Source organism: Schistocerca piceifrons, chromosome 11 (genome assembly GCF_021461385.2).
Source record: "Schistocerca piceifrons isolate TAMUIC-IGC-003096 chromosome 11, iqSchPice1.1, whole genome shotgun sequence".
NCBI classification, from domain to species: Eukaryota; Metazoa; Arthropoda; class Insecta; order Orthoptera; family Acrididae; genus Schistocerca; species Schistocerca piceifrons.
The window spans coordinates 134,493,383-134,512,259 of NC_060148.1; positions in this window are offsets into that span (position 1 = coordinate 134,493,383).

Sequence of the window (18,877 nt, forward strand, 5' to 3'; positions counted from 1 at the left end):
GCCAGACGATGCGTTACAGAATGTTGTCCGAATTATCGGGACTCCAGTACACTTAATTGTTCGTAGGATGTGCTAACAACGGCAAAATGTCAGAATGCGTCGGTAGCGATTTGTAACTATAAAGTTCAGTAGACAGTAACTATGTAAAAGGAAATGCGACACGTATAACGTGGCACTACGGAATTAGACGTGTAATATGTTTTCTGATTACAAAAAGTTCTCTAGTGGAGCGGTAACCGCATAAATGTCGTGACAAGTGTGTCTGCCACGCTATTATGGAGCAACGTATGAGACCCCACAGAATCGGAATTAGTGAAAGCATGCACCGTTAGTCAGTTACCAAAGCGTTTAAAATTTGACAAAACACTTAACTGGGTCGGTCACATTGGATCTATCATCGTGAATGAAGACGAAATAAATTTATAGTGTCTATGATGTGGAAGTGATGTTTCAGAGACTGATGAATACGGTGAAATTAATTTCTCTCTTTTTTTTTTTCGATAAATATCTATGACACTCTGGAACCAAGTAGCCCCTATTCCTTCTCCTGACCAGAGGCAAACACCATTCTACTTATTAACTGTTTTGACAATACTGAAATGTGGTGAATATTGCTTCTAGCCCTGCACCAAGGTGGGCTAACAGAATCGGATACCTGCCGCGAGTTTCCATGTTTGTACTGAGTAGTCAAGATGAAAGGCGCGACAGAGACATCGACAACGCGGGACACAACATTTAGATGACCAAAATGTCGGAAACCAAATTTCTGTTGTGATGATTACATGTGAGACCTTAATCGATTCCACTAGCCGGAACGAACGTCTGCGGTGCGTTCCAAGCTTCATACGTTTCACACCTATGGTCTCCGCTCAGCAATTGTCGACGGTGAATCGAACTTGGCGGTGTTTTCGTATTGTGAAAGGAAGACGTCAATATGTAATGTAGAGTACGAATTCCTTACGGCGGTCAGTGAAAATATAAGATGGAGACGTGTGAGGAGCAGATCACACGTAAAGGGATGTTCAAAAGTCTTATCCAGGTCCATTAAAGCGTTCGTGGCTGCTTTATTAATACACCGGAATTACGCTCGTTGTCGAAAGAAATACGGGGCGGGCACTGGTGGAATGTATTAACAGTCCTACTATTTTATTGTCACAAAACGATTTGAAGGTCGCATACACCTCCCCAAATATGTATATAACCGACAAATCAGAGAGTCGAATACTAGATAATAATTGTATCATAACGAATTTCCCGCAGATGTGCTTGTCCCATACTGGGCAATGATTTAGAAAGAGTACGTAGACATACAAATCGCACTGACTCGTGGGACAACTTTGCGATGTCGACTATTGAAACACGAGTGATAGCACGTTTAATAAGAGACAATGAATATAATAACTTTTGTTTTACCTGATAATTAAAAAAATTGCAAGATTGTTTTAATACATGGCAGGAATATGAAGGACACTACGGCAGAGTTTCGAGATTGGTCGAAGGTACGGAACACGGTTTGTGTCCAAAATTTTGCACAGGCCGACGTGCATCGTGTAACGCATTCAGGCACCGTGAAGAAAGCTCTTGTGGCGTTGGTTCTCGCGACCGGCTCTGCCCAGCTACAGGACAAAAGAATATGGATGGCACAAGTTTTTTTGTTTTAATTTTCTACCGCCTTGTCAGTGAATTACTGTTTGACTTGAACGTGTTCTTTGTCCTCACAGGTGCAGTGTGTGAAGGTTCTGGGTAGATATATTTTAATCTGTTTCCAGTTACGAATGGAATGTGTCGAAACAGAGAAGCAACTGCCGGACACACTGCGTTTAAATTCCGCATCGGCACAAAGCAGATGACATTCTCGACAATTTTTTATACATCTTCACAATCGATGCCTGTTGACACAATACAGTCTGATAGTGCGTATATGATTAAGACTTGGCCCTGACTCAAGACGAATCTTTCTATCCGTTACAAGTCTTGATAACCTTGAAGCGTGAATACGTAATAACTCTTACCACACAAAGGGTGTGATCCAGGTGAGCATAACAAAACAGAATCTCATGCATTAACTGACCCGGATGAAAATGTTTAGACGGTGTTTTCTGACGATTTCTATACGTGTTTTATGGAAGATTTTCTGACGCAACCTCCTCCTCCTCCTCCTCAGGAATTTGGGACAGCATCAGCTGGAGGCAGCTGTGCCAGAAGGCCGCCCATGACTGTGCGGACTGCGAGACAGCACTGTCGGGATGCTTTACAATGGTGCATCTGGCCAGCGGCTAGGCGTGTCATTCACGAGTTGGAACGGACACGCATCTCGTGAATGGCGAGCGACGCGACGTCCTGCTGTGGGCAGATTTTTAAAAAAATTGCCGTTTTCACTCACGTCAGTAAACTGCCATCACTCGCGAGAGAGTCGAACTACCGACCTCTGTCAGCCGCAGGAGAAAGAACTGACGGAAAAATATATTCGTCTTAAATATGTATAATATTTCGCACTTGTGTTTTAAGCAAAAGTATTGGCAGCACTGTTATCAACGCAAAACCGAAGTAAACAGACTATTTCACTTCATACAAGGGTTTTACGTATTCTGTCATCAGAGAGGCCGCACGGATCAGATTTCGCAACTGTAGTTTCATCCTGGACAGCAGCTGTACTGCAGAGTAATACGTCGAATCATTGACGCCCCGATGTATACCTGCGACACAGTAACCTATGGAACCCAGCTGCCCTCATTTGTTCTATTTCTGTGCGGTTTTGACTGTACTGAAATTTGGCTTAAGTCCTCTACGTAGGTATCAAATACCTGCTGCAAGTTTCCATGTTTGTATTGAGCAGTCAAAACGAACGATACGGCAAACTGATCTCAACATTCAGATGAAATTTTGGAAACCGTTTTTCACTAATCATGTACTTACATGTTAAACATTAATCGTCGTTGCTAGGGTCGACAAACGTCGACGTCCCGAGCTTCATAATTTTTACACGCATGGTTTCTGCAATCCAGCTGTCCTTGACGAAGCGAACTTATCAGTCTCTGTGTAATATGAACAGGAGACATCAACAAATAGTGCAGAGTACGGATTACTGACAGACGCCAGTGAAATCATGATGCGGTGGCGAGGCGAGGCGAGGAAGGGACTGCGGGCAGATGGATGTTCAAAAGCCTCGTGCGCGGGCAGTGAAGCGTTCATAGCTGACTTATTAAGCGATCAAGATTACGCTCGTTGTGGAAAGAAGTGCGCGATGGGCACTGGTGCAAACACATTTCACCAAAAGGCGTCAGGCGTTTAGGCACGGCGACAAAACTTCTCAAAGAGTAAAAACACACTCACACCGCTGTGCACAGAGTCAGGGGGTGTCTTGTCATCGACCACTGTTTGCCGTGGCCCTTGGCCCTAAGCGAGAGGCTGGCTGTGGTTATAAGCACATTTCCAGGATCGATACCACAGAGTTTGCGTGATAAGACAGAACAGCTATTGGCAGATCGGTTTGCTAAGACGGCCCTATGTACTACGCAGTAGTAGTCCTACTATTTGACGTTCACAGAAACAGTCTGAGTACCAGATACGCTTCCCTGCGTCATTATTTTACTGAGAAAACGGAGATTCGAATACTAGATAACAATTCTATCGTCGCAAATGTCCCGCAGATGGGTTTCTCTCACATTGGGTAATGACTTCGAGATAGTCACGTAGATATACAAATCGCGCCCGTTTGTGGTACAGCTTTGCGATGTCGACTGTTGAAACACGACGGATAGCACGTTTAATAAGAGGAAATAAAAATCACAACTTTGTTTTCTTGGTCATCAAAAAAATTGTGGGTTTGTTTTAACATATAGCAAGAATGTGAAACCGACTGCGGTAGAATTTCGAGATGTGAGACGCTGCAGGAATAATACTAGGATGTTGCCAACAGAGAGCACGTGATCCGTTTGTCGAGGCGAACACAAAGCCACGAGGAGCTTAAGTTGTGCGTTTGTAGGCCGGTGAGTTAAAACACGATCGGACGGATATCTACCATTTACACGCTTTCAAAGTGTGTTAATATCTATACCAACAAAAAGAGTCGTATTAAATGGGAAAAAAATAATCTGTCCAGAAAAGCGTGATCTTTTTTAGTGTACTTAATGTATTATTCTAGTGAGAAGCTAAAAGGCCCTGCTCACTCGATTCCAGGGCTACCATATCTGGCAGTGCAGAACTGTCCGTAATGAATGGGACGCGAGTCTCGATGTTAGGACGTCACCATAGGGTGCAAGAGACGCCTGCCGTTGCCTTTAGTTAATGAAGTACTATCCAATAAAATAAAAATAAAAATAAACTGCACAGATACTCACTAAACTCTTGATAGTACGAGAGAAAAAGAAAAGTTTTTCTTTTCGCGTCGGAATGGAAAATGCCATTATAAGGACAACATATCAGGCAGTCAGCTCCTAGAAAACGAGTAAGGCCAGAATAATTACATGTAGGCGACAGAGTTGGAAACGGTTACATACAAACGGCTGAGATGTTTTTAGAGTGTATCGAAGCTAGAGCCAGACGAAAAGTAAGCCCTCGAAATTCCTTAACTTCCTACAACGACGGAGCTGCTCGGGTGCTGAATGTATTGTCTTAGAGTGGCCAATAATAGACCAAGCTCTGTCGCTTCCAGAATACTTGCAAACTATAATAACCAGTATTCTAGGCTAGCAAATTCGTCTCAGATGCTGGTTTGACGGCGGTGAATTTTCTGCTCTGCTAATGGTGCGTTTGCTTGCCGAGGGCAAAAAAAAAAAAAAAAAAAAAAACATGGGAAAACAGTGAAGATATTACGAAACCTGAATATGTTTAGGACGACAATGCGAGAAAACAGTTAGTAATAACTGTAAATATTCGCTGCGGTGTTTTAGGGAAAATTAATTACGTTATTTATATTCAGATACAACCAAGGGACATCAGTTCCGTGAAAAAGACAGGCCGCAGAGATGACAATGTTCGGCAGCGACTTCTACCGCCACGCCGGCTGTTGTCTTAGCGTCGAGAAGCTACAAAGGACCTCCGAGACCTGATAACGTTTCAAGCATGGTGGAAGCAGCGTCGCAGACATCGTCACCTTGATTACCGTTTTAGTGAGTTTGATGGGGGAGGGAACCAAACAGCCAGGTCGTCGGATTAGAGAAGGACGGGGAAGGAAGTCGGCAGTGCCCTTTCAAAGAAACCATCTCGGCATTGACCTGAAGCGATTCAGGGAAATACGGAAAACCTAAATGAGGATGGCCGCATGCGGGTTTTAACCGTGGTCCTCCCGAATGCGGGTCCAGTGTGCTAACCGGTGCATCACGTCGTTCGGTCTACCGTTTTAAGCACATTCATTTTATCGAGGATGAGTGCGGAGCACTTGAGATTGCGGGCAGCACGTCATGTGTAACGGTGCTGCATGACAAAACATCGCTCCAACAACACTGCTTACGTTTGCTTTTTTTCACATAGGTCACTGAATGACTTGTAGAACAGACGTCCGCCTATGTTAATCCACGCCACTCGAACGCGAGCGCGAGTTCCACAAAATCGTAAAAGCAGCGTCGGATTCACAATGACACGGTACTGACTTTGAACGCATTTAATCGCGATCGCAGACCGTAGAAATGTAGAAGGTTGAGTTTATTTTTCCGTTAATTCTCCGTCTCCTGCGACCCACAGAGCTTTGTCGCTGCTTCAGTGACTGATTGTTGCTGCTGGCACTCCACAATATCGGCAGTTCATAACATTCTCGCGAATGATGGTGGTTTTATGGAGAAAATAAAAACGGGAAAAAAATTATAACAAATGCACAATCACCAGTCCAACTTTACGTTTATCCAAGTTGTAAGCGAGTAAACTTTTAAACTGTAAATTACCTCGGTGGGGCATGCCTGACTGTATGTAGTCTATATAAACCAGCATTTAGAGTTAGGTCTTCTACACACAAAGTCGAAAAGGTATCGTTCTGTCCAATCGAAATTACGCGTCGTATTCTTCAATGAAAAATGCTACTGACTTCTACTAATGACTTGTGGTATCTTGCTTGCATAACACTTCCACATTTCGACAGCAAACGATTGTGTACTACTTTACACACTCTGTCCGCGCATAAAAGCACTTCAATATTTCGCAGTAGTAATGGGCGAACTATAAAGATTTGTCGCTTCTTAATTATCATGTCGGCATTCTCATACGTAATGTGAGCTTCGAGCTCTGAAATAGCAGTTAAAACTCGATTGCAGACGTGGAAAGCGAATCGCAAAAGTTGTCGTTCGTTCCAACAGAAACTACCTACCGTATTCATCACTAGAAAATGATATTAACTGATATAAGCCACAAGAATCTACATAATCGTTCTCTTTCCAAAGCTAATTGGTTTGTAGGCTCATCATCGTAGAATGAGGAAAGACAGGAACTAACGAATAAGTACCCGACAAAAATTGAATGTAAAATTGTTAATAATCATTGCGGTCGTAAAAAAGTATTATAAAGATGGTTTAAATTGATTATATTGATACCTACACAGTATACTGGTGTTCAAATGTGATGGTATGCTCGATAAGGAGGAATAAATGATTAGATACAGTGAAACACGTGGCGCGTGGTCCAGGGAGACAGGGGTGTCATGTGACGTCACACGTCCGTGTGGGCTGCTGCTACGTCTGTAACGGACATCAGCCGCTGGGGCCGCCATTAAGACTTGACGAACGTCTCAGCTGTCACTACGGCCCTATGATGGCAGACATCTGTAGCCGAGTCTTAGTAATTTGTGCTCGTTGTTCTTTGTTGCCACCAAAATTGCAGCATTCATTCACACTATGCAGTAAGTAATTCGGTTCGCCCTTTTACTAAATATTCAGTTTATAAATTTAAATATGAATTACATGCACAGGTAATTGTAAAATCATTTCTGTGTCGCAAATGGAATTGCTGTGGCTGGAGGAATTATTTCCTGGATGACTGCATGACAGACGTAAGACTGCTGTCTCGTGTGAGCATTTTGCTCATTCATTACCTAAGAAAAATAGGAGAGTGGTAGTATAAATAGTCAACTTCGTCATGAATTACTGGCTCGGTTATGTGTAGTTCATAAGAAATAGTGTAATTCAGTTGCGTGTAAAATGAAACTTGGCAAGGACGATAACTTTAGTGACTTTGTCCGTGGAGGGCACAACTTAAAACGTGGGTTTGTGTAATTGCTGTTAACTCAATCGCTTCACAAAGCTCATCGTTCAAAATTGTCACCGCATTAAACTAACAGAAACGTACTGTTTGATTCCTAGTGGCCCAGTCCGTTACTTCTTTGTTTTCATTGCTTTAATAGAAGCCCAGTTACTCTGGAGTAACTCTGGACGTAACTGCCTTCATTCTGCAGCGCTAACAGCAAAAATCGACCGCTCATGCAGCGACAGAGTTCTGTCGTCTGCCGTAGACGGAGAATTAACGGAAAGGTAAACTCGGCTTCTACGTTACTATGATCTGCATTTGCGATTAATGTCTGAATGTGATTACAATCAGTACAGTGTCACTATGCGAATCTGGAACTGGTTTCGTTATTTTGTGGATCGCGTGCTGGCTTTCCTGACATACGTGTAACGAACATATGAAGTGAATAACTTATACAGTGCTGTATGAGCGAGTTTTACCATCCAGCGCCGATATACAGGGCGTGAAGAAACAATTTGACCAAGATTGCAGGGCGAAAGGACAGCATATAACATAGGAATTTGTGTATGGGAACTAAAAGTCGTAAATGTATATTTTCAGTGCTGCAGGAACGTAATTGAAATCTGACGTACGGAGGTCCTTGTTCAAAGTGATAGGTAATTTACAGAAAATGTAACAAAACGTTCGGACTAACCAGTCGTCACGATGGGAACAAGATAAATTTAAAACATCACTAACACGTCTATCGTATTTAGCTGACGAACGAGATAGTACTTCTTCAGGAATGAAGACACCCACATGTCCATGTTTCTTGTTTGAATATATCTCAAAAAGGTCAAAATTAGTGAAAAATGAGGCACCACGTAGTTAACATGAGTATGTATAAAAATTGTTCAAACTGACCACCGTTTTCATGCTGGCATAGTGGCTTAAAGATTTTCTATACTCAGATTCCTTCATTTGATACTGTCTTCGTCAGACTGGTTTTCCGCGCCCTGTGTAAGTCAGACGATGCATTTCACTCTGTTGTTCGAATTCTCACGAGTCCAGTACACTTAATCTTTGGTAGAAAGTGCTAAGAACGGCAAAATGGCGGGAATACGTTGGTAGCGATTAGTAACTTTAAAATTCAGTAGACAGTAACTACGTAAAAGGAAATGTGACACTTATAACGAAGCACTACTGAATTAGACGTGAAATACGTTTCTTGATTACAAAAAGTCCTCTTTAGAGTGGTGGACGCAGAAATGTCGTGACAAGAGTGTCTGTCACGCTATTGTAGGGCAACGTATGAGGCCCCACAGAACAGGTACTAGTGAAAGCAAGCACCGTTGGCCGGTTGCCAAAGTGTTTAAAATTAAAGACGAAATAAATTTATACCGTCTATGATGTTGAAGTGATGTTTCGGAGCGGCATGAATACGGTGAAATTGATTACTCTTTCTTAGTCCGATATATATCTACGACACAAGGACGATACTCTATGGAACCAAGTAGCCCCTACTCCTTCTCCTGACCAGAGGCAAACACTATTCTACTTATTAACAGTCTTGATTATACTGAAATGTTGTGAATATTGCTTCTAGCCCTGCATGAAGGTGGGCTAACAGAATCGGATACCTGCTGCGAGTTTCCGTATTTGTACTGAGCAGTCAAGACGAACGGCGCGGCACAGACGGCGACCACGCGGGACACAACATTGGGATGACCAAAATTTCGGAAACCACTTTTCTGTAGTCATGTTTACATATTAAACCTTAATCGATTCTACTAGCCGGAACGAACGTCTGCGGTACGTTCCAAGATTCATACGTTTCAGACCCATGGTCTCCGCTGAGCAACTCTCGACGATAAAACGAACTTAGTGGTGTTTTCGTATTGCGAAACGAAGAGGTCAACAAGTAATGTAGAGTACGAATCTTACGGACGCCAGTGAAAATATAAGTTGGAAGAGTATGATGAGGTCAGACGTAAGGGGATGTTCAAAAGTCTTGTCCAGGCCCACTACATCGTTATTGGCTCCTCTGTTAACCGACCAGGATTACGCTCGTTGTCGAAAGAAATGCGAGGCGGGCACTGGTGGAAGGGTTTTGCACCTGACAAGATTAGGCGTTTAGGGATGGCCAGAAAACTTGTGATACAGTAATCAATCAGTGTTGTGTGATGGAGCCTATGCCCCTAAGCGAGAGGTTGGCTGTGGTTATAAGGACATTTGCAGCATCGATATTGCAGTGTTTCCGTGATAAGACAGAACTGCTATTGGCAGATCGATTTGCTATGACGGCCCTATGTGGTATGTATTAACAGTCCTAGTATTTTACTGTCAAAGAGACGATTTGAAGACCTCACGCACATCCCTAAATATGAAATGCCTGTGAGTTGAGGATGACACGGTGGCCGGTCGGAACGGTTGGGCCTTCAGGGTGTGTTCAGGCTGAGTTTTTTTTTTTGTTCCCATCCTCCGCAGATAAAACATCTACATCTTAAAAATTTATCGCCAAATCATTTCTTGGAATAGCCGAATTCGTAAGAAATATATTTTTACACGCATTATAATAAAAAAATGTATTGTATGACCATAATGTGTTCGCTTTTCTGCATGTAGGAAAAAAGGTCGTATGCAGGGGTGTCACGAAAATTTGAAACGTAAGTTGGTGTGGCCCAGAGTCGGAAACGTCGACAAACGCGGCTCTGACACGTAGTAAATCTAACTACTCCTTCCCAGCATTTATCATGGTTGTACGGTTATGGACACCTGCAGAAAAAGAAGATTCGCAGTTACCAGTTTTCTTTTAAAGAGATTCGTAACACAAGATTTCAATTTCAGTTCTCAGTGCGGACAAGGAAGTTTTCTCGGCGCAAAGGTAAGAATAATTCACCTGTCAGTAGGTGAGCGTAGACAGTTGGGATGGTGACCAGTCGCAGTTGTGAATTTTTGCGCTATGAGTTACTCGCCTCCAGATCACCTTGGAAATGTGCTGAAATGTTCGCATGTTATTCGCGACATTTGTCTTGTGCCAGTTAACATGTATGAATTACGTATGTGCTCGAAAAGCAGGTAGTTTTTAGCGTTATTCTCTCTCTCTCTCTCTTACTCCGTCTTCCACAAGACTTGCTATCCATTACAATCACTCACAGGCAGAACCGATAGAGTAACCATTCGCAACAAGTAGAAAAGTGAGACCTGTTGCCGTCAATGCCAGAACAGCATGATTTTCTAGTAATTTCGAATACCTTCTGTGGATTGGGTTTTTCCGAATCAGAAAATACGTGGTACGAATTTGATGGCATCTACTTTGACGCTGACGACAGTTTTATATTCATGTTCTACTGTGTGACACACTAACGTTCTGGTTTAGAAAACACTATACCGAACGAAACGATAGCTGTGGTTCTGTGGTGTCGGGTTGGTGACAACCAGTTGGTGCAACAGAACCGTCAACCGCATTCTAAACTCTGAAATGACTTCGCCAGGTTGATGTTTGCGTTGGAACATTGCTCTAAAATGTACCTGACGGATGCAATTGCACAGGGTGTCTCAGGAGGCATGTTCCATATTCACGGATATTACAGCAACGATCATTCGAAGCAAAAAAGCCTCAGCAAACGCGTGCTCTAAAACGCATACCTTGAAACCTTTGACCGCTTCTTCATCTTCGATACTGTGGAGAAAATTGCTTCTACTGCAAGTACTTTACATTCCATATTTTGAGAGGCGGTGTAAATAACGATCAAAAAGTTACAGCATAAGATTGTTGCTGCAACACATATGCAACCCAGCATGACTCCGATGTTGATATATAATCACCGACGTGCAGGCAAGGTGTAATGTGTTAATACAAATATATTGAAGTGATCAGTGGATGTTTCGTTGTATTTCTTTTCGAACTGTCAATTAATAACTGTCCTGCGTCACGCCTAATTCAGTTCCTCAAGCAGAGGTGGGTGGGTTAAACAGCTGTACTGAAACCGTCATAGAACGGAAAGGGAACGTTCTCGGACATGGGTTCCTATTCAAAATACAGGGTGATTCAAAAAGAATACCACAACTTTAGGAATTTAAAACTCTGCAACGACAAAAGGCAGAGCTAAGCACTATCTGTCGACGAATTAAGGGAGCTATAAAGTTTCATTTAGTTGCACATTTGTTCGCTTGAGGCGGTGTTGACTAGGCGTCAGCGTCAGTTGATGCTAAGATGGCGACCGCTCAACAGAAAGCTTTTTGTGTTATTGAGTACGGCAGAAGTGAATCGACGACAGTTGTTCAGCGTGCATTTCGAACGAAGTATGGTGTTAAACCTCGTGATAGGTGGTGTATTAAACGTTGGTATAAACAGTTTACAGAGAATGGGTGTTTGTGCAAAGGGAAATTTCTGGACGGCCGAGAACGAGTGATGAAAATGTAGCACGCATCCAGCAAGCATTTGTTCGCAGCCCAGGAGAATTGGCTGTTCCCTCAGCTTGAACAAGAAGCACAACAATTCATATTTCAGCTGGATGGAGCGAAACCACGTTGGCACTTATCTGTCCGTAACTACCTGAACGTCAACTACCCGAGGCGATGGATCGGCCGCCAGGCAGCCCGTGACAGAGCACTTCATCACTGGCCTCCAAGAAGCCCTGATCTTACCCTCTGCGATTTTTTCTTATGGGGGTATGTTAAGGATATGGTGTTTCGGCCACCTCTCCCAGCCACCATTGATGATTTGAAGCGAGAAATAACAGCAGCTATCCAAACTGTTAAGCCTGATATGCTACAGAGAGTGTGGGACGAGTTGGAGTATCGGAGTGTCTGGAGGGGGCCATATTGAACATCTCTGAACTTGTTTTTGAGTGAAAAAAAACCTTTTTAAATACTATTTATAATGATGTATAACAGAAGGTTATATTATGTTTCTTTCATTAAATACACACTTTTAAAATTGTGGTATTCTTTTTGAATCACCCTGTATTATGTACTCAGTCCCCGCTACAACTCCTTGGAGCTTTTATTGGGAATTTCCGAACACCCTGTAGCCCAGTGCAACTATAAATCCGCAATCGCAAATATTCCTGTAGTTCCAAAAAAAAAATGGCTCTGAGCGCTATGGGACTCAACTGCTGTGGTTATCAGTCCCCTAGAACTTAGAATTACTTAAACCTAACTAACCTAAGGACATCACACACATCCATGCCCGAGGCAGGATTCGAACCTGCGACCGTAGCAGTCACACGGTTCCGGACTGCGCGCCTAGAACCGCGAAACCACCGCGGCCGGCCCTGTAGTTCCAGTTTTTTTGTATGTTAGATGAACTTCACCTCCCTCCCCCCCCCTCCCCCGATGTAAAATTAAAGGTCTCGACATTGGAGCGCTTGTGTTCATGTGGCCACATTCTAAAAACCTGCTGAAATCACGACAAAATCGTTTTCCCCGTCTACCTACTTTCCAGTGGAAATATCGCTTGAAGTAGCCTGTATAAATTTTGTAGAGCATAAAATTTTCTACAAACTTGCATCTACGATTTTTTCTTTCCCTTATGGTTTCCTAGATATTATGCCCAAAAAGTTAGTATGAGCTAGCAAAAACACACATTTATCACGAATAGATATGAGTTGTCGAAGGTTCAAATGGCTCTGAGCACTATGGGAACATCTGAGGTCATCAGTCCCCTAGAACTTAGAACTACTTAAACCTAACCAAGCTAAGGACATCACACACATCCATGCCCGAGACAGGATTCGAACCTGCGACCGTAGCGGTCGTGCGATTCCAGACTGAAGCGCCTAGAACCGCTCGGTCAAACCATTTTGAGTTGTGTGTAGTTCTTTCCCAGGGCAATTTTGAGAAAAATTAACTGATAACAATATCTTACACCATGAAATATGCTATAAAGACATATAAGCTGCAATGGCGTAATTCTGAGCTTTTGTTAGAAATGCCCTAACCGCCTTCGCCTCCCACCACTCACTCCAAAATAATTAGGGGAGGGTGAACGGTTGGCAATAGGAAGGCGCATCCCGCGACTCTATGCCTGTGACAGATTAACGTACTGACCCCGAGATAAGGAAAAAGGAAGAAGAGCAGATAATTTAAATCTGAACACTATCTTAGCTGATATGTTACAGTTTGCAGTCGGAAACATACCGAAAAGCTGTGTTACATTTCAGCTCTTGTTTTTCTGCTAATATCGACATATGAAGTTTTGCTAATCATTACAGATAATTTTCGATAGCACGTGTTCCAAACGTAGTGGCGCTCGACTTACTGATTAAAATTTCTATATAAATCGCTGGTGTGTTTTATGACCAATTGCTAGCAATAATTGCTCTCGACATTGCCAGCAACGTATCACTCATGTGTGGGCTGCTAGATGAACTCACTGCCAGCGAAGCTGTCAGATCATGGGACACACAACTTTGTAAATGATGGTCACTACTGTAAGTTACGTATCACCGAAATGAAACACAGCATTAAACAATGACGAGCATAGTTTTGGAATGATATTTCCGCCTTCTGACCGTACAAATGTCCTTATTTTATATTAATATCATGATTTTGGCCTCAACTCATTATCAGGTTCAACAATGTTTGGTATAATTAGACATTGTTAAGTGATGTCATCGTCAAGATCTATTGAAATGGATGCCCCAGCGTGCACAAAGTGCAAAATCATCTAAATCTATGACAGACAGGTAGCAAACATGTTTTCCAGTCATTAAACATTCGAGCCACAGAATGAACGTCAGTACAGTAGTTACATGTGCAATGACTTTGATCTGAAAATATACTTAGGAAGATGTTGGTTGACATGGCCAAAGATAATAGCATAGGCTGTAAGTCCATGTTGCACAATCCATGTTCACAAGAATATCTTAGATACATAAAATCATTCATCTTTGGAAGAACGATGTTACCTGTGAACACATTTATAAATACATCTTTGGAGGAACAGTGTGATTTGTGACCACAAGGTGTAAACAATATGTTTATAGCACAAAAATATGACATCATGATGAAACAAATACCCACATTAGATACTGGTTTAAATGTCTGTAAGGTACAATACATATGTAGAATTGTGGACAGTTGGGAATGTTAGTCTCATGGGAAGCGTGTAACGGATAAGTTCCTACAGCCGCGCTATTCATCTGTGTCCTCGGTGGCTCAGATGGATAGAGCGTCTGCCATGTAAGCAGGAGATCATGCGTTCGAGTCCCGATCGGGGCACATATTTTCAGCTGTCCACATCGAGGTACATCGACAACACCTGTCGGCAGCTGAGGTTGTCAGTTAGTCATCATTTATTCCAGAAAAATGTTTAAAGTGCCATACATACCCATTGTACAGAAAATTGCGAAAGTTTGTAATTAAAATATTTTTCGTTCTAACCAATATCTTGCTGACCACTTTAGCGTCAAGTCTGTGGCCTGAATGCCGGCCTGAATGCCAAAGCAGACAGCCAAATCAGTCAACGTATCAGCAGAGCGAATCCACACAGTCTCTACTAATTCACTCCTAGGGGGATGAGAAGCCAAGATAATGTTCTAGTACTGCACTGGTGTTAAGGATGCGAATTACATTGGCACGATAAAGACGCCTCATTTAGAGATACACAAACATCGGAAAGCAATGAGTAAATTCTAGTGCTCGATTCACCACACAGTGAGCATTCAGATGCACAGAACTGATTTTCTGTTGTCGACACACATTGCCACGGTGGTCATGTGATCTCGTGATGCCATAGGTTTGTTCGTAAAACGTTCTATAAATTCTGAATGTCACCGTGTCGTTCCATAGACTCCCTTTGTATGTGCTGTGTATTTGGGACAGGCGTTTTGTAGACACCTTAACAATTTGCATAAGATACCTGGAACAAATTGTTCTCACAGTTTTGATGAGCAAAAGAGAGCGCATCACGTCACAGTACCGTCACGTCAGCGTGTATTCACACTGTCTGTCACGTCATGTCACGTCAGTTCGCTTAGCCAATGTCAGAATACAGTATTGGAATTGAGGAACTACGATTATTAATGGCCAAGGCAAACCTCATAATGTATGTTCTTGATCAGTTTTGTTTATTGAAGTGCTAGGACGTGAAAAAACATTTCAAAACACCGAGATTTCATTGCTGTGGGAAAGTGGGCATCTGTTCTGTTATTGTGAAACCTAAATATTTTTTCGCTTTCAGATACCTCACATTGCTTTTGTAAGAACATGAAGTGAAAAAACATGCAAGTCGCCATGGAACATTTAGAATATGCCACATCACCAAATCACAATAATGAAATAAATATTGAGAAGATACAAAAGAACAATATCCACTACTAAACCACGACTGAGCGCGGCAAAATACACTCCTGGAAATTGAAATAAGAACACCGTGAATTCATTGTCCCAGGAAGGGGAAACTTTATTGACACATTCCTGGGGTCAGATACATCACATGATCACACTGACAGAACCACAGGCACATAGACACAGGCAACAGAGCATGCACAATGTCGGCACTAGTACAGTGTATATCCACCTTTCGCAGCAATGCAGGCTGCTATTCTCCCATGGAGACAATCGTAGAGATGCTGGATGTAGTCCTGTGGAACGGCTTGCCATGCCATTTCCACCTGGCGCCTCAGTTGGACCAGCGTTCGTGCTGGACGTGCAGACCGCGTGAGACGACGCTTCATCCAGTCCCAAACATGTTCAACGGGGGACAGATCCGGAGATCTTGCTGGCCAGGGTAGTTGACTTACACCATCTAGAGCACGTTGGGTGGCACGCGATACATGTGGACGTGCATTGTCCTGTTGGAACAGCAAGTTCCCTTGCCGGTCTAGGAATGGTAGAGCGATGGGTTCGATGACGGTTTGGATGTACCGTGCACTATTCAGTGTCCCCTCGACGATCACCAGTGGTGTACGGCCAGTGTAGGAGATCGCTCCCCACGCCATGATGCCGGGTGTTGGCCCTGTGTGCCTCGGTCGTATGCAGGCCTGATTGTGGCGCTCACCTGCACGGCGCCAAACACGCATACGACCATCATTGGCACCAAGGCAGAAGCGACTCTCATCGCTGAAGACGACACGTCTCCATTCGTCCCTCCATTCACGCCTGTCGCAACACCACTGGAGGCGGGCTGCACGATGTTGGGGCGTGAGCGGAAGACGGCCTAACGGTGTGCGGGACCGTAGCCCAGCTTCATGGAGACGGTTGAGAATGGTCCTCGCCGATACCCCAGGAGCAACAGTGTCCCTAATTTGCTGGGAAGTGGCGGTGCGGTCCCCTATGGCACTGCGTAGGATCCTACGGTCTTGGCGTGCATCCGTGCGTCGCTGCGGTCCGGTCCCAGGTCGACGGGCACGTGCACCTTCCGCCGATCACTGGCGACAACATCGATGTACTGTGGAGACCTCACGCCCCACGTGTTGAGCAATTCGGCGGTACGTCCACCCGGCCTCCCGCATGCCCACTATACGCCCTCGCTCAAAGTCCGTCAACTGCACATACGGTTCACGTCCACGCTGTCGCGGCATGCTACCAGTGTTAAAGACAGCGATGGAGCTCCGTATGCCACGGCAAACTGGCTGACACTGACGGCGGCGGTGCACAAATGCTGCGCAGCTAGCGCCATTCGACGGCCAACATCGCGGTTCCTGGTGTGTCCGCTGTGCCGTGCGTGTGATCATTGCTTGTACAGCCCTCTCGCAGTGTCCGGAGCAAGTATGGTGGGTCTGACACACCGGTGTCAATGTGTTCTTTTTTCCATTTCCAGGAGTGTAGGCTAACCTACGACGTTCGCAGACGGTGATACTTCCTTCACGGGAAACCTTGACCTGCCGTGACGTGACGTGACGGTCTGTTGACGACTTCTCTGAATGCCGCCATTTGAAATGCGTTGTGGAATGTTTTGACTTGACATGACATGACTTGACACCCAAGGTGAACTGGTCTTAGAAAGAGTCATCCCGAGATCACGTGACAAATTCAGCTTAATGTTAACAACGTGCACAGCACGCACTGCTCTCAGCAGAGATTTTTCTACTCTATGGCTTTGACCGACGTCATGTCCGAGTCAGAGACGCTACTTAGAGGCGACATCTGAAGGCAATGAGGCTCACTCCTAAACCAAAGAATGTATCACAGAAAAGAAAGATAATATACATACAATAAAATTCCATGGCACCTCACGTGATTAATTACACAGCTGCAAACTGTATCGCAAATAAATTGAGGTAATAGAAAGGAAAGTAACAACATAAAAAAGCATATATGCGTCAAAAAAATTGTTTACGCGAGCAAGTCAAAGAACCATAGGCGACATTTAAAGTCCACTACAATACCACTCACAGTAAACTCGTATCTACATCTACATGGATACTTTGCAAATCACTCTTACGTGCGAGGCAAAGGGTTCATCGAACCACCTTCACAATAAACCTCTATTATCCCAATCTCAAACAGCTTGCAGAAAAAATAAACACCTATATCTTTCCGGGCGAGCCTTTATTTCCTTATTTTATTATGATGATAGTTCCTCCCTATGGAGGTCGGAGTCAGCAAAATGTTTTCGCATTCGGAGGAGAAAGTTCGTGATCGAAATTTCGTGATGAAATTCTGCCGCAACGAAACAAGTCTTTGTTTTAATGATGTCCGCCGCAAAACCCTGTATCACGTCAGTGACGCTGTCTCCCCTACTTCTCGATAATACAAAATGTCCTGCTCTTCTTTGAACATTCTCGATGTAGTCCGTTAATTCTGTCTGGTAATGATCCCACACTGCACGGCAGGATTCTAGAAGATGACGGACAACCGTAGTGTAGGCAGTCTCTCTAGTAGATCTGTTGCACCTTCAGCCTATAAAACGTAACTTTGGTTGGCATTCCCCACAACATTTCCTATGTGTTCTTTCCAATTTATGTTGTCCTTAATTGTGATTTCTGGTGTTTAGTTGAATTTACGGCCATTAGATTTGACGGATTTATCGTCTAACCGAAGTATAACCGATTCCGTTTAGCACTCATGTGGATTATCTGACACTTTTCATTATTTAGGACAAATTACCAATTTTCGCACCATACAGATATCCTCTCTAACTAGCTTTGAAATTTGTTTTGATCTTCTGATGACTTTACTAGACGGTAAGTGACAGCATCATCTGCAAAGAACTTCAGACGGTTCCTCAATTGTCTCCAAAATAGTTTATATAGATAAGGAACAACATTACCTTGGGAAACGCTGAAACTTACTTCTGTTTCACTCGATGTCTTCGCCAATTATTACGAATTGTGAAATCTGTGACAGGAAATGACGAATCCAGTCACAGTCCAGCCTGTGACGACATTCCATAAGCACGCAGTTTGACTACAGGTTGCTTGTGAGTTACAGTGTCAAATGCCTTCTGGAAATCTAGAAAGACAAAATCAACTGGAAATCCATTGTCGACAGCACTCAGTACCTCGTGTGAATAAAGAGCTAGTTGTGTTTAGCAAGAACGGTGTTATCTAAATCCGTGTTAAGGGTTTTGTCAACAGACTTCCTTCGAGATAATTCATAATGTTCGAACACAATATATGTTTCAAAATCCTGCTGCAAATTGACGTTAGTATTGTGGCCCCGTAATTTCATGGAATACTGCTACTGCATTTCTTGAGTACTGGTGTGACCTGTGCAAGTTTCCAGTCTTTGAGTTACGGATTTATTGTCAGGGTGTCACAATATTCAGTTTCTCTAC